The sequence below is a fragment of the Canis aureus genome, chromosome 9, assembly GCF_053574225.1.
Source record: "Canis aureus isolate CA01 chromosome 9, VMU_Caureus_v.1.0, whole genome shotgun sequence".
Lineage (NCBI taxonomy): Eukaryota > Metazoa > Chordata > Mammalia > Carnivora > Canidae > Canis > Canis aureus.
In genome coordinates, this window is record NC_135619.1 from 18,639,343 (window position 1) to 18,662,801 (window position 23,459).

At 37.2% G+C, this 23,459-nt stretch overlaps 1 protein-coding gene and 1 long non-coding RNA gene across 10 annotated transcripts in view; one reads left to right on the top strand and one right to left on the bottom strand.

Annotated features, from left to right (window-relative positions):
* The window catches only part of SLC25A21 (solute carrier family 25 member 21), a 470,571-nt gene that overhangs the window by 93,659 nt on the left and 353,453 nt on the right, over positions 1-23,459 (bottom strand). The gene's annotated exons all lie outside the window — the stretch shown is intronic.
* On the top strand, positions 6,174-22,879 carry LOC144320060 (uncharacterized). The gene is made up of 3 exons (XR_013385645.1): positions 6,174-6,826; positions 22,342-22,512; positions 22,624-22,879. It is a non-coding gene; the product is annotated as an uncharacterized LOC144320060 (long non-coding RNA).

The following is a 23,459-nucleotide window of genomic DNA, read 5'->3' on the forward strand; positions in this document are numbered from 1 at the left end:
TTTAGGTGGGGCTTGATCTAGATTTTCAGGTATGGTAGGATTGAATAAATACATGAGGGGAAAAGGGTATTCAAGTCAGGAGAAAAAGCATGAATAAAGGCACGAGGTGGAGGACAACAAGGTGACCCACTTGGAGATCATGCTTGAGAGAATCGAGAAGTATGCAGGAACATAAGACAGTATCAAACCTGACTTGGCACAGAAGGCAATGAGGAAGCTATACACCTTTCTGAGCAGAAGAAAGATGTGATGACTGTGGTGTTCAGACAAATGGACCCAGAGAAGAGAAGAGAGAGGGGGACAGGAAGCAGAAAGCTTGGCTAAAGTGGCTATGATGGTGGCAGTTAAGAATGGAGAGGCAGAAAAGAAGCAGAGAAATGTTCCAAAGGAAGAACCAGCATTTGGTGAAGATGTTGGAAAGAGCTTGGGAGATGGGATGACCAGTGGAGCGGGAGGCAAAACCATTGGTGGTATCTTCCTCATAGGAATGGTTTGCTGGGTATCAGACAAAACCAGCACAGCTGTTCGTTCCCTTTACCAATTTAGAGTCTAGACCAGATACCAATGTATCTATTCAACATGCTTCCCGGGAAACCTGCTGTGAATTCTACTAAATTCTAATAAGTGAAAGAAACGCATGAGTAATGTTTCCAGAGTGTATATCAAAATTGCCCACATTGAAAATATTTCAGAGAAATTCTCTTTTAGCAGCCTGTGCCCTGCCTGGAACCTGCTTTTAATGCAATGCATCTAATCATTAGTCATGTTTCCACTCTGCTGCCTAAAGCCCTTCTCAACAACAGGAGCACTGATAACACCTACCAGCATTGCTAAGGTTTTGCATAGCTCTAATTCACTTTCTAATGAAGGCATACCCAGGGGTTCCCATTGATCTCAGCCTCATGGAAAGGAGCACACTTTCATCTAAGGATGTGGAGTCACTGGTTACAAGCCTTTCCTGATGGCTCATCCTGGTTCCTCCACGCCAAAATTGTCCTTCAGCATCAAGCCATTCACAAGTTGTGCCTGGTAACAGTTACAGGTAGAAACTAAGTGATTAGGTAACTTTACTGACTCTCGGATGATGCAAAGTATTTCAGTGTCTGAAACATTCTGCACTGTGCTCAATCATTTTAGGTGAAATTAGGCATGAACTTGAACTTGGGGTAGGCGGTGGGTGGGGAGATCAAATCACCCACTCAGATCACCTCTCTAATTGGGAGCAATTAGAAAAATGAGTTCTAATTGTTCAGAGGAAGGCCAGTTGCAATAATGACACCTCAAACTAGGGTTGGAGCTGGAACCGGGACAGCCTTGGCATTAGAATGGAACTTGCACCAGTCAGTGAGACACACTGCCCAATTTGATAGTTATTTCTGGGACAGACACATTTTTAAAAATTAAAAAAAAAATCAAAATATGAAAGAAAATTTAAAGACTTAGATATTCTTTTCACTCTTTGTTGTTATTGTTAAAAGTCTCCTTGCATTATCAAAAATGATTATTCAGGAAAAATTTATTCAGGTTGTCAGGTATTTTGTCGATGAAAGTTACTAGTCTGTAGCAGAGAAGCCCAGGCACCATAGATGAGTTCTTAATGGCAGATCTGAGGAATGTTTAAATCGAGCCGTGTTTAGGGGGCATTTTCCAGGACAGTATTCAGTAGATACATTTGATCTCCTTGATTATTAGCACAAGAGATAATAAAACAAGAGTTTTATTATTTTTTCTTTCTTTCTTTCTTTTTTGCCCAAGAGATGGTGTTTCTTTTTCTTTCTTTCTTTCTCTTTCTTTCTTTCTTTCTTTTTCTTTCTTTCTTTCTTTCTTTCTTTTTTTCTTTCTTTCTCCTTTCTTTCTTTCTTTTCTTTCTTTCTTTCTTTCTCCTTTCTTTCTTTCTTTCTTTCTTTCTTTCTTTCTTTCTTTCTTCTTTCTTTCTTTCTTTCTTTCTTTCTTTCTTTCTTTCTTTCTTTCTTCCTTCCTTCCTTCCTTCCTTCCTTCCTTCCTTCCTTTCTTTCTTTCTTTCTTTCTTTCTTTCTTTCTTTCTTTCTTTCTTTCTTTCTTTCTTCTTTCTCTTTCTTCTTTTTAAAAAACACACCCTTGTGTTGAGGGCTGACTTTCAATAGATCACAGCAAAGGAGGGGGTCTGCTACCTATGAAACCCCAAGAGATAGTGTTTTAAATCAGGCCTGTTATGCAAGAAGTTTAATAGTTCCTCATAGAAACTTACACACTCATGCAGTCTGGATGACCCTGTGCTATCAGAATGTTGGATCTGGTTGATTTATATTCTCTGCGGTGGAGAGATCTTGAAAGTTAGCTCATGGATGTTGATGGTTCTATGTGAGAATGACTTGAAATTGCCCTAAGCAGCACCCTGTCATTTCTGGAGCTAACCTTGCCTCTCCCGATAGCTTTAAGGCCAACCATAATATCTCTTGGGGTTTGAGATCACTAGATTGACATCTTAGGTGTCCCCAGGTGGAGCCCAGCCCTTCCTTTTAGAAACAGATCTGCAAGCTAAGGTCAACCAGACAATTTCTAGAGACAAGAGTGGGAATAGAAAAAGTAAGGAGCCAAACCGCACAGGCTCAGCTTTATGTCTCTTCCTTCCACAAGAGTGGACGAGAGATGGGAAAAGAAACACTGACTGATCACTTGCCATGTGCCACTTACTATCTTACCCAGGTTGGTTATCATGATTTCATTTTGAGATAAGGAAACAGGGTTCCAGGGTTCTGTATGTTTACTCTACACTACACATTTGGCAGTTTGTTTCTTAAAAATGTTTTATGGAGGGAACAAAGAGATACAACATTGGAACTGATAACTAAAATGAATTCTTGGCTGCTTTGTGAATATCATCTATTTTTACCGTTCCCAATTCCCACATGAAATGATGAAAGTAGAAATAAATTATTCTACTAATTCCTTTACCTGACTGGCTCTCCCTAAGGGTGGTTGCCAGGGAAAGATGGACCAACACAGTGTCTCAATGGGTACTGTACCCTTATGGAGTACAAAATTGGCTCAAGAATATGTGGTCAATTTTCCTACAGGAACAGAGCAGGGAAATTCATTTAAGACCTGACCATTCCTCTCTGACATAAAGGAGGTTGCTTGTGAGTGAAGCAGAGTGAACCACATGCCCTCAGGCTCCTTTGATCTTTATTGGAATTCTGATTCCACTTGGACCTTGGGTTTGACAATAAAACCATATTAAACAAAATCAAATATCAAACAAACACTATATATATATATATATATATAAATATATATATATATATATAAATATATATATATATATATAAATATATATATATATATATAAATATATATATATATATATAAATATATATATATATATATATATTTGGTGGTTTCATCTACATATGTTTAATAGTCTGACACAACCCTTTGGCAGTCATCTAGAAAGTAACCCTGCTATGCTTGACTTTCTGCACGTGAAAAGTAGAGGTGTGTGTATATTTTCCCTCATCTACCCCAGAGGATTATTGAGACATAGCCTTAAAGCTATTTGAGCTTCTTACCAAATGATGCTACTGGAATACAAATTATTATTAACATCACCACTGTTAAATGGTTTAAAACTACAATATGAAAAACAGAGCATATAGATCTGTGTGTCAGTATCCTGCATAATTTAAGTTCAATTTGAAGTTGGTTGTCTTTGCATGCTCAGGTTCTCTATTAAAGCATTCTTTTGATGAAAGCATTTTCAAGAGGCCAGATGTAGTCACCCTGCAAGAAGAATAATGAAGGTGCAAGAACAGACATGCACAGGTAACACCTGTGGAAAATGGATGTTTGAGCTCTCATTTCTTTAATGCATGTTTATATTACAAAGTACCACTGTGGTGAAGTTGGGGGAATCTTACAAGTCTCTATTAAGTGCTTAATGTACAGGTTATGCGACTTGAGACTAGCTGGAAACAGATACTGAAATTTTGCTTTGGTAAGTGAAGCATTTTGATAGAAACAAAATGTGGTATCAATGAATATGATTTCTTGGGGACAAATGTGATATTTCTAGTCATTTAAGACCCTGCTCCTGGGTTTGATTCTTGGGAGACACCCTGGAGTATAGGAAAGAGTATGAGCTCTGCAATCAGACACGCCTGGATTTATTTATTAGCTGTGGGACCTCAGGCACCTTGGTTTCCACCTATAAAATGGGGACAATAAAATCTACCTCAAAGGTTGTTGTGAAGATCACATAATGTAATGTGTATAAAGAACCCAGAAACAGAGTAGGCACTCGTTAAAAATTATTCCTGTTCCCTGCTGTTTGGCACGTTTCAAGCAACTATATTATTCTTCAAATACAGTCGATAGATGGGCATTTAAAAAATACCTGGTTTTGAATACTTGAATGCGAGGCAAGCCAGAAGTTATTTTCTTTTCTATAGATAACTCATTAAAAAAGATATTTTGTAATATACCTGCAATTAGGACAGGTCTATTCAGAACCGGCTCTGTAGAAGAGCTCCATTTGAAAACTAATCAGGAGAACTGTCACAAAATGAATCCAGAATATCCCTAAATGGTGTCTAAATTCCCAGGGACATACATCATTCTGGAGGCAGAGTTCATATGCTTCATTTAATCCCTCCAACAGTGTCTTTGTGAAGTTCTTTCTCGGAGTCCTGAGATCATTCTACTTCTTTTCTCTTGGACCACAGAGGTCCTGTACAATTTCTGTTCCCTTTATCCTATTGGATGGACCAGCACTTTAAAACTCCTTTTAAGAGCCATCTAGAAAAGAAGGGAAAAAATGGCATGAAGAATGGGAGTGGGGTCAGATGGGGAAACTCTGAAAGAGTTTGGCATGCCACCCTGACCTCAGACTCCAGAGTCATACAGGACACATTCTGGGCCATGGGCCATTCTGGGCCATGGGCCCCTGTAGAACTGATGAAGGCGAGGCCCCACCTCCCTGGCAATAATGAGTCACTGTCCTTCCTAAATTTTCTTGCTTGAGGGTTGCAGATTCAACACTGGGAGCCTTGATAATGAAAGTTATAGTGTCATGGCAGTGTGTTCTTTAACATTTGTTTGGTGGCCCCAGATGAGCTGGAATCATGTAGAACATGAAGTACCTGCTCTCAGGGACTTGAAATTTTGTGAGAGTTGGCAAGAGCAGCAGAAAGAAGAGGGGAAGAGAGAGATGCCATTAAGACAAAGTCAGGAAAATGGCCTTTCAAATATATTCTCCTTAGAATATCCCGAGAAGTTATAAAAACTATAGGAGAAAAAAAAAAACTATAGGAGAGCAGTTATATTTTCTCATCCTGGCTAGGGTCCCCACTTATTATATTATCTCAGGATTTTGAGGTAATATGAATTAATTTCACCATTAGTTTTTCCTTCCTTACAATGGGGCCAATGGAATTTTTATAAATTTACAAAAACCTCACTTAGCGTGCAAGTTCTAGAGTTCAATTTCTCGATGTTTTCAGAAAGGATGAACTCTTGTGAAAATTAAAAAACTAGTGTGGAAATGGACATTAATTTAGAAAATATGAAAAGCGTGAAAGCACAGCCTACTTTGCACTAAACTGAATTAATATTATTCCAAATAACTGTACAAATAATTGAACAAAACAGATGCCAATGTTGTGTACAAAATAATATTAAGTACGATATCATCTTCTAGAAACTTTTTCTTACTGAAACACATGAAAAAGTTTTAAGAAATTATTACTTCTTCTTCTGATGCAGAAACATGTCTAGTTAACCTAGGAACAATTAAGATGAAGAATTGCTTTGGTCTCATGCTATTTTTAACACCTAAATTCCCTGCTTGGATTTTCTTGGGCTGGGACAAATGGTTTCTTTGAATAGTTCCTCGCAAGCATGTCTGTTTTAATCAGAATGCTTGTGCAATGCGTAAACTTAGCTGTACCAAACCAAGGCGACTCGTGGTGTAGACACTCGAGTAATTTGTTTGATGTGGACCCTAAGCAACTGCAAACACTAACTTAAAGCACATTGCTCTCCGTACTTCGAAAGGAAAAGACCAGCATTTCTCAGGCACTCTGCATTTATTTTTCAAGAAATGGAAGAAATGAAGTGGCTACTTTTATAAGCTCAGACATATTTACAGCATTGCTTTATTTTCTTAAAGCATAGCAGCATCCATTCATCACTTGGGAGTAACAAAGCAGTAACCTGATATATGACAAATATTACGAGCTTAATGGCTGATGTCCATTACCGATGGGTCCCGCTCACTCTTCGGAGGGGATTGGCACGGGAGGATTACTGAGCAAACAGAGCACCTGAAAAAACTTGCACTCCACGGTCTGTCATCAGGGCTCTGATCGAGGGCATTACCTGAGAACTGCGGCTCTTATCTGAAGCTGCAAACTGCTGCCACTGCCAACAATTCTCAACAAAGAACGGCGGTTATGGAAGGCTGAGCTGGGGAGGCAGGCGGCCGGGGGTGCCCCCTTCCCGTAGCCCACCCCCTTTCTGGATCACCTGAGCCCCAGCACCACACGGCCCTTTAATCTGGATGACCGCTGCAACGGAGGACAGGCATGCCACGTCTGTCTGTGTCAAAAAACAAAAAGGCTCCAAACATCTTCTTTATAGTCATAGAAAGTACTTAGCCTTTAAAATGCTCTGTAGCTTCCAACCAACCAAGGAATGTGTCCGTGCATATGGTTAAAATCGTGATGGAAATCTTTGGATTCTATTAATATTGAAAGTGCGTGCTTTGTTGTCATCTCTCTTTCTCCTTCCCTAAGAGGACCTCATATCCCTGAGAACTAAACTTGTTTCACTGGTTTGACCCTCATGAAAAGTAAGTCATTGCTTTCTCTTTAGTTGTTTTACTTACCTACAAAAGATCAGTTTTCCAACCGTAGGGTTTATGGCTTAAATGGACTTGTCAAATTATAAATTCCAGGTGAAAACGGGATTTTTGTAGTTTTGGTTTTACTAATTTTACTGTGTCTGCAACCAAATAAATTATCTACAGCTTTCCCAGAAAAAAAGATATTTACCTAATGTTTCCTTGTTTTTATTGTTGTTTCCTTGTCGGATTTTATTTCAAAGATGTTTTAGCATTTGGCTTATTTGTTAATGTCTGCTTAATTTCATTTACAAGCTGATGAGTATAATACATACAAAATATTAACTCTATTACAGAAATAAAAAAAACTCTACAGGAAGTTGAAGTACTTGGAATTAATCCTGATATCATATCACTATGATAATCTCTTATAAATAGTTAAATTCAGTGAAACGAATAGTAGGAGTCATTTGATGTTGAGGTTCTGCTACTGATACTGTTGTGCTTAAAGTATTTCATAGTTGTTATTTTTTTGGGGGGGGAGTATGGGTGGAGCAAGTATCTTCAGGGAAAAAAGGACAAAGGTTAGAATGAAGAAGAAACATGGTGTCTTTTTAAGAAAACTGTTGAGAATTTGATGCTCATATGCTTTCTACTTTTTGATGCTTTTTGGTACTCGTGATGGTCATTATGCTTTCATTTTGCTAGCACCTTTTCTCCTGAAAAAATTTATTTCTATCAGTCTTCACCAAAGAAACTATCAAATAGTTGATTAAAAAAAAAAAAAAGTAAAGGGGTGTGCAAAGTACTATTTAGGAGCTTTAAAGACAAGATCCCCAACTTTGTAGGGTGATATTTAATATCTTCTGGCCCTAGCATCTAGGAGTGTTTTTTTTTAAAGTTAAATTTTCCTTCTGAAGCATGGCGGCGGCATCTTTAGGGTATAAGTATATTGACAGGGACAATTCTAAGGTAATAGCATAATAATAATTATTAGCTATCCCAAAGGAAATGTCCAAACCATAATAAATCATCATCATCAGAGTTTCAAATCTATACAAAAATTTCAGTTATTTCTAAACCTAATTTTTGAGGGTTTTGGTGCATTATTCTGGTTTTCTTGGTGCATTATTCTGTTTTAATCTGTAAATTATCTATTTCTCTCTTTCTGCCTTTGATGTCCTGCCACATCTGCTCTTGTCAGGTAAAATGTTTAATTTATTCTGCTTTAGCTCGCAAAAAAGAAAAAAAGAACAACAAAAAACTATGGGTTCGGCACTGAATTCCCAAAATTCTTTGGCACATGAGCCCGTATTGGATATTAAAAATGGTTTCTGTTCTGCTCATATTTAAACAGATAGTTCACCCAGTTATGGATCATTGAGAATTTTTGTTCTCCAAAAAGCCTGCAACACTTTGGAGGGTACAAAAATAAGTCCTGTTAGAAAAGCCACAAAATAATGGGATTTGGGAAACCAGGTTTAAGATGAAAGGTTAGTGAGCACACACAATTGTACAGTGATGATTGTCCTACGTTTTGAAAAACAAACTTTTCAAAGCAGGAATTTGGGAATGTTGGACTATTATAAAACTACGTATATCATCGCATCACGGTACTGGAAAAAAGGGATGTGTATAGTCAAATTCTGTATTACATCTTCCAAAGATGGTATTTCAGTAATAAAACAAACACGTTATATCAATTTTCATTTAATAATAGAGTTCAAATTTAAATGTAGCAAGAAATACCATCAAAAGATCTGTCCTTCATTTTTTTCTTTTTAAATTTCATAACAAATAGAAAAATTTAGCAAACATAAGCAAATGACTACAGGCTTTAAAACTACTGTTTATGCTTCTATTAGAATGGCTAATCTAATTGAATTGTATTATATTTCTAAATGGATCCTCCCAGAATTATTTAAATCTAAAAATTTTTAGAGAGAAAATTATGCTATCTGTAAGTTGCTAATTAGTAAGTAAGCATCAAACTAACGTATTCCTAGAGGTAAATTTTATAAATGCATGCATTATTTTGGATGGAACTTAAAACTATACCACTAAATTGCCTTTCACAGGGAAACATTCTGGACTTTACAATAAGATTCTTGTTCATTACATATTTACTTCCTCCATCTAAACAAAAACACTTTAACTGCCTTTTAAAGTCTAGAAATTTCTTTTACAAATCTTATTGAAAGCCTCTAGGTTTTAGTAACTAATATCAACTGAGAAAAATCTGGCTTAATTATGGTTCTTCGCTCCACCAGCAGCCATTTTAAACAGAAAACTGGTTTAGTTGTGTTGACAATCACATTTTAAACTGATTCTTTCCAGATGAAAAGATACTTTTTCAAACAATGTAATAAAAATGTAAACTCAGCTGTTTCACAGACATAAAAGTGATTTATATCACATGTACTGTGCTTGTGGAGCTTTTCTCCTTACACAATGGAAGTTTTATTTTAAGGAAAAGTTAATAATTAACAGCTAGGAAAATCCCACAATGCAAAGAAATCAGCTATAGGGGATTAACTACCCTCCTTTGCTCTCCCACAAAAATCAGCCAATAAACCTGGTGAGAAAATGATGTGATATTTGAAAATTAAAGAGTCAACATCAGGATGGTCCTTACCTTTGGTGGGGACCGGGTGCAGAAGGGAATGGAGGGAGGGACCAAGAGGCTTCTGGGAGCTGAAAATTTTCTGTTTTTTGATCTGAGTGCTAGAGACTTGGGTATCTAGCTTGTGAAAATTCACTGAAACTGTATGCTTATGTGTACTCTCTGTATGATACTATACTTCAATGAAAACGTTTAAAAAGAGATTATATATCTTTTTAAGTGATAGTTTGAAAAAAAAATTAGTGTAACTAGATAAGTAGTTATAAATACTCTGAGGTAGAGTGGGACCATCAACTATTCCCCCACAGAACTCTATTACCAGAGGACCAAAAATTATGCTGGTGGCTCATGGGATGAGTCCCATAAGCCATATTTTATGTTTTAGGAGAGAGAAATATGTGTGAGAGAGAAAGAGCGTATCTGAAGGCTCATAGCTGCAATCTCTACAAAAACATGATCTTTTTGAAGAGACTTTCACAGAGGCCTATAAAATTCATGTGTCTAGCAGAATTTCTCAATGGCTGTGAATCTGATTTCTGTACATCCAGTTCCCAATTATTCCTGCTAATGGGAGGCAGGCCACATGGGTAATTGAAAACCCACATTCAAGAGCTGGAACATACCCCTCCTCCAACAAAATGGGGGTCAAGTATTAAATAAATAGAAAAATTGGTCTGTGTTTGAATTGCTAATAAACTGTGAAATATCCAAAGTGCAGGCAACTGCAGGGCAAGGAGAGGACACCATCCAGCTAGTGATCCTCTGGAAAAAAATCTATAATTGGACAGATTAAGTGGTACCTTCATGTAGCAAAAGCTTAATTTGTACCTTTGTTCTGTGAATTTTGGTATTTAAAACTCTGAAGTTTAATCCATCAGCACACAAATGTTCACTATTTCCATTTTCTCAACATAATAGTTCTTAAAAAGAGTTAAAAGCAGTATGTCAGATTCATTTTTGGTATCATGAATTCTGAAATAGTTCTCAGTTGTCCGATACCACCAGGACTGCTACTAGGGAAAAATATATTTTTACCACTATCACAGTTCTCACCACATCTTACACTAGTTGTCACTAATTCCCTCCTGCTAAAACTCCTCTCTCATGTTCTTATTTCCTAATCCTTGCTTTTCTGTGGCGCCCTTACCCTCTGAAATGAGGTCTTCTACTGGCTTTATTTACATTTTTCCCCAGGTTTAAAGAAAGTAAAAATATCATCTTTAAGCATACACATATGCACATATGTTCAGCTCAAATAAAACTGAAAGGTCTGGATACAAACAGGCAACAGACAGGCAAAGATACTGCGATTACTTCTCTGTACTGTGTGGGGAACGTAAAAGAACTTCTTAATCTGAAATCTCTGAAACAGCTGTATTCTGAGGGAAAACAGAGGCAGAGTGTGGCAGAGATAGGCAAACTGTTTTTGTCCTGGCAAGGTCACTGATAGGGAAAATCTGAACACACACTATCAGTGCAAGAGTCTGGGGTTCACACTTCCAAGCAGCCAGGAAGATAACAGGCTATTCTGTACCTTGCAATCATCCTGCAGAAGAAGCCTCTTCCCATCCCTCTTTACCCACTGTCCCCTTCCCCAACCCCAGGAGACACACAAAATCCCTCAGCAGGAAGACCATGATGGTCTCACACAAGCCATGGTATCTGCAGTTAGAAGTTAAGGCAAAGCATAGGCAGAAGTATATGATGAACCCAAAGTTAATGGACCAAATGTTTTCAGAATTACTTGTGTACATCCCCAGGGTCAAATTCAGTCCTCAGAAGTCCACGTGCAGTTTCCATAGAAATAACTATAAATACCGAACAGGGAAAAAAATCACTGCAGTCAGTCTTGTTCTCTGTATTGACACATGGTCTTTATTCTCTTCTGGCTTTATCTTTTGAATGGCAAGTTTTGGCTTGGTTTTATTATGCAGTGGAACTTCATCAACTCACACACACCTTCAAGAGAACTAGAGTAAAATACTTGTGGGGATCAGTAAAGAACTAGATAAAACATGGCGAGAAGAAGCAAATCAAAGAAGGTCATGAAACATATTCATTTTATTGGGCTATGAAAAAAATACAGACTTGGAAAGTGAATATGATGTCACCTCAAAGGAAAATAAATAGTTGACAGAGATGGAAGCGTCAGTCAACAAGCGTCAAGGCAAATAAGTAAAAATGTCTGTGGCCAAGGCTCATGTAGATAAAATACCACATAGGTCAGGGGCAGGTGCACGGAGTATTAACAAGGGAGTAGAAATGAGTAGGAAGTTTGTTTCTTAGCTAGTGCTGTTCACTTTTTCCTTTTTCTCCAAGAGTCTTATTTCCACAAAAGAAGAAAAAAAAATCTTACTTGTAATCAAGTTTTAATAACATGAATTGCAATGAATCTTTTAACAGACACCACCATCTTTTAACAGAGTCACAACACCAAATGTCATATGCTTGTTTCAGGCTGATTAGGAAATATGGTTATGTAATGAATTAAACATTTAACTGTAGAGCTCCTTATTGACGAGGTATATAAACATCCCAGTAAAATAAGACTCTCGTCTAAGTAATAAAAAATAAAGGTTTGTTTATGTCAATGGTTCAGTACATAACATGGACTAAAAACATCAACAGTATAAGAATCTCATAAATTTCAAATAATCCAAATTTTACTCACAAGAGAGTTTATGCATTTACCACATTTGTCTTTTGCATACACCATGCTTATATTATTGGAGGCCACTAGACCTTTCCGGTGAAAACTTTATTTATTACGGCCTTGTGAATCAAGAGGAAATGAAGGAATTCCCAGGCCACCCCATATGACTATAGCTTTTTATAATCGCTTTAAAGATACAATAAAAAATAATCTATTTAAATTGCTTTTTGTTACAGGGGCTTTGAGGGAAACTGCCTTTTTATAAACAAAATTAGAACATGATTTTAAAATGCTGCTGAGTGGTATATAGCTTAGAAAATGATTTTAACTTTGTTCTTAAGTCCCAAGGATCATAAATAAGTGATCAGTTTGGTCAATTTAAGTTACAAGTCAACCAATTCCATTCTGAGCAACATTTTGCTTGGGGCAGAGTTTTGTTGTGTTACATGACTCCTTAGGTCAGGTTCTGAGTCCAGCTTCTTGGCGTGAGAGTACAGCATACCTGGACACAATTCTGCTCGCCTGACAGACCCCAACAAAGGTCTAGGTGTCTTAAAGAAAGTGTAAAATGACATGTGAATCACGTAGACTTAGCGTGTCATTAGAAGTTTTTGGTTTGGGTTTTAAAAGAAGGATGGATTTACAAGAGGTTACTTGTTACCTCTAGATTCCTAGTCAGAGAAACCCAAGACTGAGAAAGGGTTTATTTCTAAACTGGGGCTGGTGTAGATCTGAGACTGACATTGTGGATGCATGAAGTGTCTGCAGTGAGAGTCACATGCCTAAATGAAGCCCTTCTTGGGGCAACAGTAGCAGCCAACTGTTTGTCACCCTGAGATTCCCGTCCTCAACCCAGAGGAGCAACCAGGAGGCAAATGCACAGAGTAAGTCGGACAACCATGGTGGTACCAAAAACTGTGCCTGAAAAGTGGTAGGCAGTTCACGCAGACTGGCCTGGAGGGTGCGGGGAAGAAGAGAAGGACTCCGCACATGCAACGCAGCATGTACATAATACCCACAGAACAAGTGTAGCCGAAATGTCAAGGAGTCATGGGAAATGTCACAAAGGATGTCTGATCAAGGGAGGAGATGCTTTTTCTCCTTTAAGTAAAGTGTCAGCACCATGTAAATCAGAAGGGCACACAAGTCACTAAGTTAGCTCTTAGGAAGAGGTAGTAAGTTGATGTCCTAAGAACAAAATGAAAATTCCATAGACACCATTAACGCCAATTTACTACCAATCTCTGCATGATAGCACATTATAACAAAATCTAGGCAATCACCACCACCATGGACATGATGAGAAAGGAATTAAGAAGAAATAAAATCTGTTGAGGAATACATTATGTGTTCTACTTAGTAATGAAGTAGACACTTTGCAGACACTTCAAAGAAATAGTATGTTATTTTCTTCAAATAAAAAAAGGACCAAAACCATCTTTTTAACAGTTAAAAATTTTAATCTAGTTTAGCTGAGTTCAACAAGCATTTGTTGAATTCTGTCTGAGATTCAAACACTATGTCGGGTCCCAGGGACATCAAGATAGCTGGGAAAGGATCCTGACCCTTGAATAGCTCACTACTGCCTGGTGGCGACATGTTAATTCGCTTTAGATACATAGTTGGTATCAGATTGTCAGCTGCTGCAAGATCCTGACATCCCTGGAATTTCTTTGGTCTATTCACATGTATGCTATGCCGCAGCACACTTGCATAAAAACCTACCCTTATCCGTAGGGACATTTCGTTCTAGGGATGAAATTGAAAACTGAGTTATGTGAATGTTCACATTTCAGCATTGTCGGGAGGTACACATATTTTTCAAAGGGAAAGAGCCAGTGCACTTTATATAACTGCCTCGGGGCACTGGAGTCAGCCGGTCAACCTGGTTTCCATTTCTAGCTCTGCAGCTTCTCCTTAGCAAGCGACCTTTTAACAAGTTGCCTAATTTTTTTTCTCCCATTTACTTAACTCAACCTAAAATAGGATCGGGACAGGGTGGGGGTAGGGAAGAGTGGTAAAGAGAGGAAAAGCAATAGTGACCTGAACGTTGCTAGGATGAGTTTAGCTTTATGTTTTGGAGGAAAGATGTAGGAAAAGAGATATTAGTAGTAATTATAACTAGTATCAAGTTTAAAAAAGTAAAGTGAAATATCCTTAGTCTAACAATAATTTGGTGAACTATTTTTAACCTTAACAGATCATTTTCAAATGGGTAATATTTCTACTGACAGAAAGAACAGCTTATTTTCTGAAACCTTTCAAATGTCTCACTTAAAATAAAGACAAAAATCTATTTAGCTATAGGTGAAACTGAAAAACAATGTAACAGTCTGAAACCAGTTTTATTTATCTATTTTTTAAAAAAAATATTTTATTAATTTATTTGAGAATGAGCAAGCAAGAGAGCACCAGTGGGGAGAGAAGGGTAGAGGGAGAAGCAGACTTGCCACCCAGCAGGGAACCGGACGTGGACCTTGATCCCAGGATCTCAGGATCATGACCTGAGCCGATGGCAGATGCTTAACTGACTGAGCCATCCAGGTGCCCCTACAACTAGTTTTAAAGCAGTTTAGAGAAGTCTGTTCCCCTTCCCCACCGACATGATTAAAAATAACAAAAACTAAAACCAAGACCAAAAAAATTTAAGAGCTCTTACGAGACTTAAGTTATAGGCAACAGCAGAAAAGACAGTTTATGTGATAAGCAAAGAGGTTTAGATTTTGCTTTACTGTTATCTGCAAAGTTTGCATGGCCCATGTAAATGCTCTAGCAATGAATCTCTGAACGGTAGCATCTTCCTCTTCAAGGTTTTACTTACTTCAAAACCCCTGTCGTAAAACAGAATTTGGGGAAGCGAAGTAGAAGGGAGTGAGCAGTGGCACAAATTAAGGGAAGAGCGTTAAAGAAATCAACACAAAAAGTTTTTATGTAGTTGATCCTAGACCTTATTTGAAAAGTCTGAATAGGATGAAAAGGTTTTCTCTATTCACTAGTTTCACTTAATCCTCAGTCCAAACATTTGCTCCAATAAACATTAGATTATTTTTATGTTAGCTATAAAGCTGTCAGTCCTCAATAAACAGATACACTCCTGGTGGTTTTACCTTTGCTGTCAAAGAATTGTCAATATGCATACTGGCTCTTAAATTAAAACAAACACACAGGAAAAGAAGTGTAAAATAGAATCACACAGCAGAGTTTAATAGGAGGCTGCTGAAATCTTAAATAAATGATAGTCCAAAGAGATGACGGTGATTAGAAGTTTAGTATTCTGTGATATAAAGTAGTCAATGCGTTGTTAGTGCCTTGCTGTCTCCTTAATGGATGTAACCTCTACTCAGGTAAGCCAGACCCTCACTTCAGTATGTCTCAATTAAATTTTATGTCCGACGTGTCCATTTGTTGTAGAAAAAGAAACAAGTTCAATGAAAGGGACACTTTGAAGATTTTTATTTCCTATGGGGACAATTTGCTTCTGTCTGGAAAGTCCCTTCGTTTTTGTGGTTTGTTTTCCTGTGATTGAGAATGGTTTTACAGGAGATGTGAAGAGACATGGAGGTATTGAAAACGCAAATTTGTTTTCCGGTCAGATCTCTACCATTTTTGCAGTTGCTTGTCAAAGGATTTTTTTCATAAACACTTAATAGAATCATGTGACTGAGACAATTTTTGCTCATACAGTTATTTCATTGCAGAATGAAGCTTTTAGAAGGCCAAAGCTGTGTCTTTCTTTCTTTTTTTTAGCTGTGTCTTTCTAATGCATTCTTCTGTGTTACTTAACAGAAGGCTGTGTATAAATGGGCAGCCACTAAATACTATTTGCTTGGTGGGTTACAAGTGTTCTTTTAAGTCTGGTAAAGAAACAGCATAAATATAGAAAAGATACAGAAATCTATTCTTAGCTGGAATAATGTTGTTTGCCCTTCATCTCTTATATCAGAAAGCTATATAAACTTTAGGGAATTGGGTCTAAAACCAGGGAGACATTTAAGAAATATTTAATAAAATGACTGTCCTCTATCACAAAAGGAGCTGTTCTTTTAGTTTTGTTCATTTTAATTTTGTCTGAAATGAGTAGCTTCTTTTTCTAGAAAGAAAAGAGACAAACAAACAAGGGAAGAAACAATGAAAGGGTCCTTTATATCGAAGGGTCCAAAACAAGAGATTAAAATAGGATGTGGGAGCACTTTGAAATGTAACCTGGATGAACAAAGAGTTTGAGGAAAAGAGAGCTGAAAGCAAATATATTGGGAATCTTAAGGCCCTGAAGAATACTCCCTTTGTTCTGTGTAATAAATGTATGATCTTCCCTGCCAAGGCTGAAAGAAATGGATTTCCCAAGGAATGTCTCATCACTGGAGAAGAGATTGGCCATCAAAATTTATCATGCTCTGAGGAGGTGTAGCAAAAAGATTAAACATTTAAAATAAATGATGGGGTAAAGGAAGAAATGAAGTCAAGGATGTAGAAAAGGTAAAATGTCAGCATCCTACGAATGAGATCCACAAACATGAAAGGAGGAAGTGGAGAGTGCAACTTAAACTTATGTTTTGTATCTGTGGCCCTGGGCAATTTGGAGTTCAAGGAGAAAGATGGGACATTCTGTTCATCATGGTGTTATTTCTTTTATGTCAAACATACATAACAAACCCTGTGCCAAAATACATCAAGTAGTATGCCATTGTCCAGAAGGAACATCTGAAAAGATGTAAAGGTCATATTATGAGAAGAGTTTAGTGCCCTGGCACATGTCACCAAGCAATTTTGCTTCTCAATTTTTCATTTATTTTCTAAAATTGCAACTAGCCAGTCAGCCAAAACAGAATAATTCATGTTTCTTAAAAAGAGTATTTCTTTTCAAGTAATGTAGAGGTAAAGATCTAGACACAGATCACATGGGTTCAAATTCCTACAACCTAGGAAACATTAGACAAGTTACATAAACTTTTTGGCCTTGATTGATGCATCAGTAAAATGGGAAGGATGAGGGCTCCCCGCCCCCCACAGGTTGTTGTGAGAATACATTGAATTAGTATATATAAAGCACCTAGCAAAGTGCCTGGCCTCTGGTAAATTATGATTATTTTAGTTGCTTAAAATGAATTTTTTAAAAAAAATGTATGGTTTCTCTTAGCAAAAATATGCTATTATTATTTCTGTAGTTATTCAATCAATTAATTATAATATGAAGTACCTACTATGTACTAGGATAGTACAGCAATGTAGTAGGAAAAAATATGTTCCATCATATTTAAATATTTATAAAACAATTAAGAAGATACATGCTGACAATATAACATGTGGATTGAAAATCCACCTCCTGAATTCTTATTTTTACTAGAGTATTTTTCAAGATTCCATTTGAGTCTTTGAAAATAAAAGATCTGTATCTCTGGTGAAATTCTTCATCTTTTCTTTTACTTTTCAGGCATATTTATTATATCTTTTTAAAAGTTCTTGTCTGTCAAACATGGAATTACATAGGAAATCCAGAATTTTCACTTCTGCATATATACTCAAAACAGTTGAAAGCAGGGATTTGAAGAAATATTTGTACACTCATGTTCGTAGTAGCATTGTTCACAATAGCCAAAGGATAAAAACAACCCAACTGTCTACTGACAGATGATAGATAAACACAGTGGAATATTAGTCAGTCTTAACAAAGGAAGAAAATTCAGACATGCTACAACATGGATAACCTTGAAGACATTAAACTAAGTGAAATAAACCAATGACAAAAAGGCAAGTATGATTCCCTTTATATGAAGTACCTAAAGTAGGTACTTCAAATTCATAGACACAGAAAGTAGAATGATGGCTTCCAGAAGCAGGGGGACAGGGAAGAAAGAGGGAGTTACTGTTTAATGAAAAGAGAGTTCACTTTTGGAAGATGAAAACATTCTGGAGATAGATGGTGGTTATGGTTTCACAACAAAGTGAAAGTACTTAATGCCACTGAACTGTATACTTAAACATGCTTAAAATGGTAAATTTTATGTTATATATATGTTACCACAATGATAATTAAATAAATTAAAAAGTCATCATCTGATAATCCCAAAATTTGAGTCACTTATTGTCTCTGTTTTTCTTGATATTTGGTTCTTTTGTCTTTTCTTCCCTAAGGCTCTGTGATTTGCTAATTGAATATAGGGCATTATGCATAAAAAAATGTCAAAGATCCTCTGGATGATGGTATTTTCCCCCACAAGAATAAATATTCTCCCACAGAACAGATGGAATATAGCAGTTCACCTTCATCTTGCTGAGGATTGGATTTAGGCTTTGTTAGAAACAAAGTGTTTATATTTTGTCCTTATTCCTAGGGCAGAGCCCTTACTCTTGGACGTGGAGATTCTGAGTCTCAACTGAAAACGTGTTGTGTTTTTACCAGAATTCTTCTACCTGGCTGAGTTTAAACTCCAACTCTTGTCTCTCAAGTATCACAGGACTACTGAACTTTCTGTTCCTCTTGATAGTCTCTCAGCTTTTGTTTTTTTTTTTTGTTTTTTTTTTTTTTGTTGTTGTTGTTGTTGCTTGTTTTGTTTTGTTTTGTCTTGGCTGGGTTTGTCTTTTTTTTTTTCCTGTTCACATATAGCTTAGGAGTTGGCAAGCTACATATAAACCCAAAGGGGATATTGCATATAAACCCAGAGCTCACTTCTCCCTGGTTTCCCTCTTCTTTGGGATTTTTGCTTCTCATGTTCCAGCCATATGATAGCTCTGAACACCAAGCTCCAACTCCTCTCCTCAACTAGGACTTAGTCTGAACTCCCTCCCCCATCCTCTCCACAAGACTTCACAAAGCATGGAAAAAGCCTGGATAAATGTAGAGCTCACTGAGGTGGCTTCCTTCCCTCAGGTCTTGTAGCTCTTTGCAAATTCTGCCTGCTTTGATGACTCTCTAATGCCTTCAAAAGTAGTTCTGTGTATTTTGTCCAATGTTTATAGTTGTTTTCAGCAGGACAGTTGTTCTGATACAAACTACTCTGATTGCTGGAACCAAAAGTTTGTTAATATAGTCTTTTAAGATTCTAACTCTTCATTTGCCTCTGATTATGTTCTAAACATTCTCTTGCTTTTGCTTTAATTCACCTTTTTATTGACCAGAATATTTGGTTTTTATTTATACTGTTCTGGGTCCCTGTGCTTATTAAACCCCAGACAGGCAGGTGGCAAAAGTACAGTAGTGAAGACAGAACACATTCTAAGCATCGGGGGTACTACATTGTTTGTCTTCTCTTGGGTCTTCATCCGCCCCTCCAGTTTCCCTAACTAAACCTGTCAGTACCACTAGGCAACACTTGTCAATGGTGAGTCCCCTGAATCTAAAAACTAAATGTAAAAATCCAACTCCCTACCTTTAGACAACTTCACGACCCTTAAAAATATTCTACTATCTTCTGAGACCATTACAAAGATGTTACTCTTTAGAAGATAGAGGCAGATTATCATCTTTATAATCTTTGTCTTAATGATACCACCAGCATCATAAATTTTTCTTGGTATTTATTTAAATTTCACTATATTTATTTTCTATTACTGTGGCCAGAATAGCTTAGTATGTAAAACTAGTAATCATTCAATTAAATTCAGCGAACATAAAAAAAATTCAGCAAACATAACTTGGATGATGATTATATAAAAAGAATTGTGTAAAACACTTTAGAAGCCCTAACAAGATTTCATCAGAGCTCTACATATTTAAATAACTGTGAATAGTTACAAATAAATTGGCTACAATATAAAGTAATAATAATGGAACCAGTTAATTATTATTGTATACATACTTATACCATCTAGCAACATAGTAAATTAGATACTACTATTCCATGCAATAAATAAAGAAACTGAAGAACAATGACATTAAACAATTTGCTTAAGGCTCCCAAATTTCTATATATGATTCTAATCCAGGTCCCTTTGACTCTGTAGAGAAATGTTGTTATGGAGGAAGAAGATGCCATAAGAGAACTAATAGGGAAAATTATTTCCGTTTTGGGTAAAGAGAGAAGGCATTAAAGAGAAGATAACATGAAAACTGGTTATTTATGGATGACCAGAATTATCAGAGCTGGACAAAGGAAAAAAATGCCATTCTGAGCTGAAGAATATACATGAGAAAAACTATAGGAAAATGGTTTCAGGAGTTATAATTGGTCCGAAGGGCTTGACCATAACATGCATGGGATGAGACTAGGTAAGGTAAAGCTTGAAAGATTCAAAGCAGATATGGAGAGCTCCAGAAAAATATGTCAAGGATTTCAGATCTGTTTTTGTGTATTTTTTATTATTATACAATTTCTGTGGGTCAAGCACCTGGGCATGGGTTAGTATGTGGCCCTGACTAACGGTCTCTCCTGGGATTGTGGTCAAACTATCAGCTGGACCTGAAATCTTATCTGGCTTACTCAGGTGGTTGCTGGTAGGATTCAGTTCCAGGATATTAGACAGAGGCTTTCAATTTCTCATTGGTTATTGGCCAGAGCTACTCAAGTTTCTTGTCACATGGGGAGCCCCCATGGGGAGCTTACTTAAAGGCAATAAAATTCCAAGAAACCAAAAGAGCAAGAAAAATAAGAAGGATCTACCAAGATGGAAGCCAGTTTTTTTATATATACTAATCTCAAAGGTGACATTTCATCATTTCTGCCATATTCTTTTCTTTGGAAGAGAGTCAATAAGCCTAGTCTATGCTTAAAAGAAGGGGGGATTATACAAGGACATAAATACAAGGGGACAGGGATCATTAGGGCCATCTTAGTGGCACCCTACCACATGGATCAACAGGAAATTATCAAAGATTTATGAATGTGTGAGTGACATAATTTGGCTATCACCAGTCATTCCCACACAAAAGACTAGAAAGTCACTCAGAACTTCTCCTCACTCAACACCGATATCCGTTATCAAATCACTCCAAGGAGTTTAGTTGTCAGTATTTCCTCTTTCTAGTGGCACATAAAATAATAGAACAGTTTACAATCCCCAGTGTCTCAGATCCCATTGAAAAAGATAGGAGTTCTGTGGTACCTTCTGAGAGAGCAGTTTGTAAATACACGGTGTAGACAGAAGTCAGACCATGGGGATTAAGGAGTGAACAAGTGGTCATGAAACATTTTTGTAATCTAACACATACTTTTTTACACACAAAGCCAGATCTCTAGTAATTGACATGTCCTGTTGCTTAATGGATTACATTGCAATAGTCTTTTAACTTTAGTTCCTTTATAAATAGTGCCAATTTCTAGGAATTTTATTATTTGAGTTTTGAAATGCATGTTGATCTGTTCACTGAAAAGTGTAAGGATCCAAAATGGTAACGATACCAGAGCATGTCCTTTATCTCCTTTTGGTTCTTGATTCTTCTAATTTAGGAAAAGCTTTATGTAAAGAAATAAAAAAACTCTTTCCTCTAACACAAACTTACACACTCTCTTCGACAGTTTCCAAAACTTATCTCACACTTTATCTCCTTTTTTGTTACCACTGAGATTGTGTCTACATTAGAATTCCTGGTACCCAGGGCTTTGTCTTCCTACAAGTTCTCTGTGGCCAGACAAAGAGACTTGTGAATAGTGTTTATCAGCAGGAGAACAAGGCCACTGAGGATGGCTGGCATCTACTTTAGATTTTGGTGACTGCATATTTTAACATCTATTGTAGTCATATGATCATTTTCACCCCATCTGACAATTCATCCAAGAAATTTTGGTTCAATACCTTACCTCATGTTTCCTGAGGTTTTCCTGGTTATTAATCAATATTCAAATTGAGTTAGGCAAAGGCACTGACAGGTCAAATAAGTAAGTTCATTCAGTGAGTCTTAAACTGTACCCTAAATTTCCTTTTGAACAGGACCTTTTCTAAAGGATTATGGACTTCTGTCTTGGTCTCATGGGAGGATGGTCCCATGCTTCAGAATACATTTAGTCCAATTTCATTTGTCCAAGATGTCATTTAAAGAAAAAGTGCACCTTTGTCTTCTTTGAGTGCTGATCTTAGAAACCAATCGATTATTGTGGGAATCCCACTAACCTTCCTTCTGCTGAAGTTTGCTGGTTTGCAGAATGTAATCAACCATACCTGATGTCACCTTCCTCTCCCTCCCACCTCCCCCAGATGCTACTCGGCCAAGTGAGATGGGATATATGACAATGCTTTGTACCCTTCCTGGCAACAGTGTTAAAATCTGAAGTGTTGCTTCTATTATTACTAATACTGTTATTAATTTATTGACAGAACAGGGTGCATGATACAGGATGCAGAAGACCTCAGGAGAACGCTCACCCCAACACCAGCTGTGGGATGCTGCACAAGTCCCATAACATTCTTATCAGTTTTCCGACCAGAAAACTTGAGATTGTACTCTCCACCTGCCTACTTCCAGGGCTCTTGTGAGCAACAAGTGAGGTAAGACATGTGGATATATTTCACAAAGAGTAAAGGGTCATAATGGTAACAATGGTTTTGAATATAATCACTAACATAATAATGCTGTCCGGACCTTTTCCTTTCTTCCAGTTTCAAACCGCCTGAAATACCTGGAGGAAAGGTAAAGCTCAAATCATGAGACTAGACTAGAGTAGACTAGACAAGAAATTCATGAACTAGTGACAAGAGCATTGTAATTGGGTGATGAAACATTTCTAAGCAGGAACTGAGTAGAAACTTACCAACTTATTAACTTATACATGGTTAATAAGGTAATGTACATATTAACTTATAACTTATTAACTTCTCCAGTGGTATCTGGCTCATGGGACTTACAGAGAAAATGTAGCAATCTAAACAATAAGCAGTTTAATTTAGTTTAAATACATGTATGTACATGTATGGATGGATCTTGTCAATGCTTTTAACTTCTCAACAGTGCTCTAGAATATTAAAAATCCACATGACCTTTTCTTTCCAAGGAAAATAAAATGAGATGCATATGGCCAGGAATAGAAAATGTCCAAATAGAAGACAGAAAGAGGTAATTCCATAAAAATCAGAGATGCTAGCTGAAATCAATGATGATGATAAAATATCCTGGGGCACCTGGGTAGCGCAGTTGCTTAGGTACCTGGCTCTTGGTTTTGGCTCAGGTGGTGATCTCAGAGTTGTGAGATTGAGCCCTGGGCCCAGCTCCATGCTCAGCACAGAGTCTATTTGGGACTCTCTCTCCCTCATGCAACCACCTCCTGACCCCCCCCCCCCAAAAAAAAACCCATAAATTCCTTTAACCTTGTCTATGTTAAATCATGCCTAGGTTATTTGCTTCCTTTTCTTTTTCTTCTTTTAAGAGAGAGAAAAAGAGCGCATGCATGAGGGGTGGTGGTGGGGAGAACCAGAGAGAGAAACTTAAGTAAGCTTGA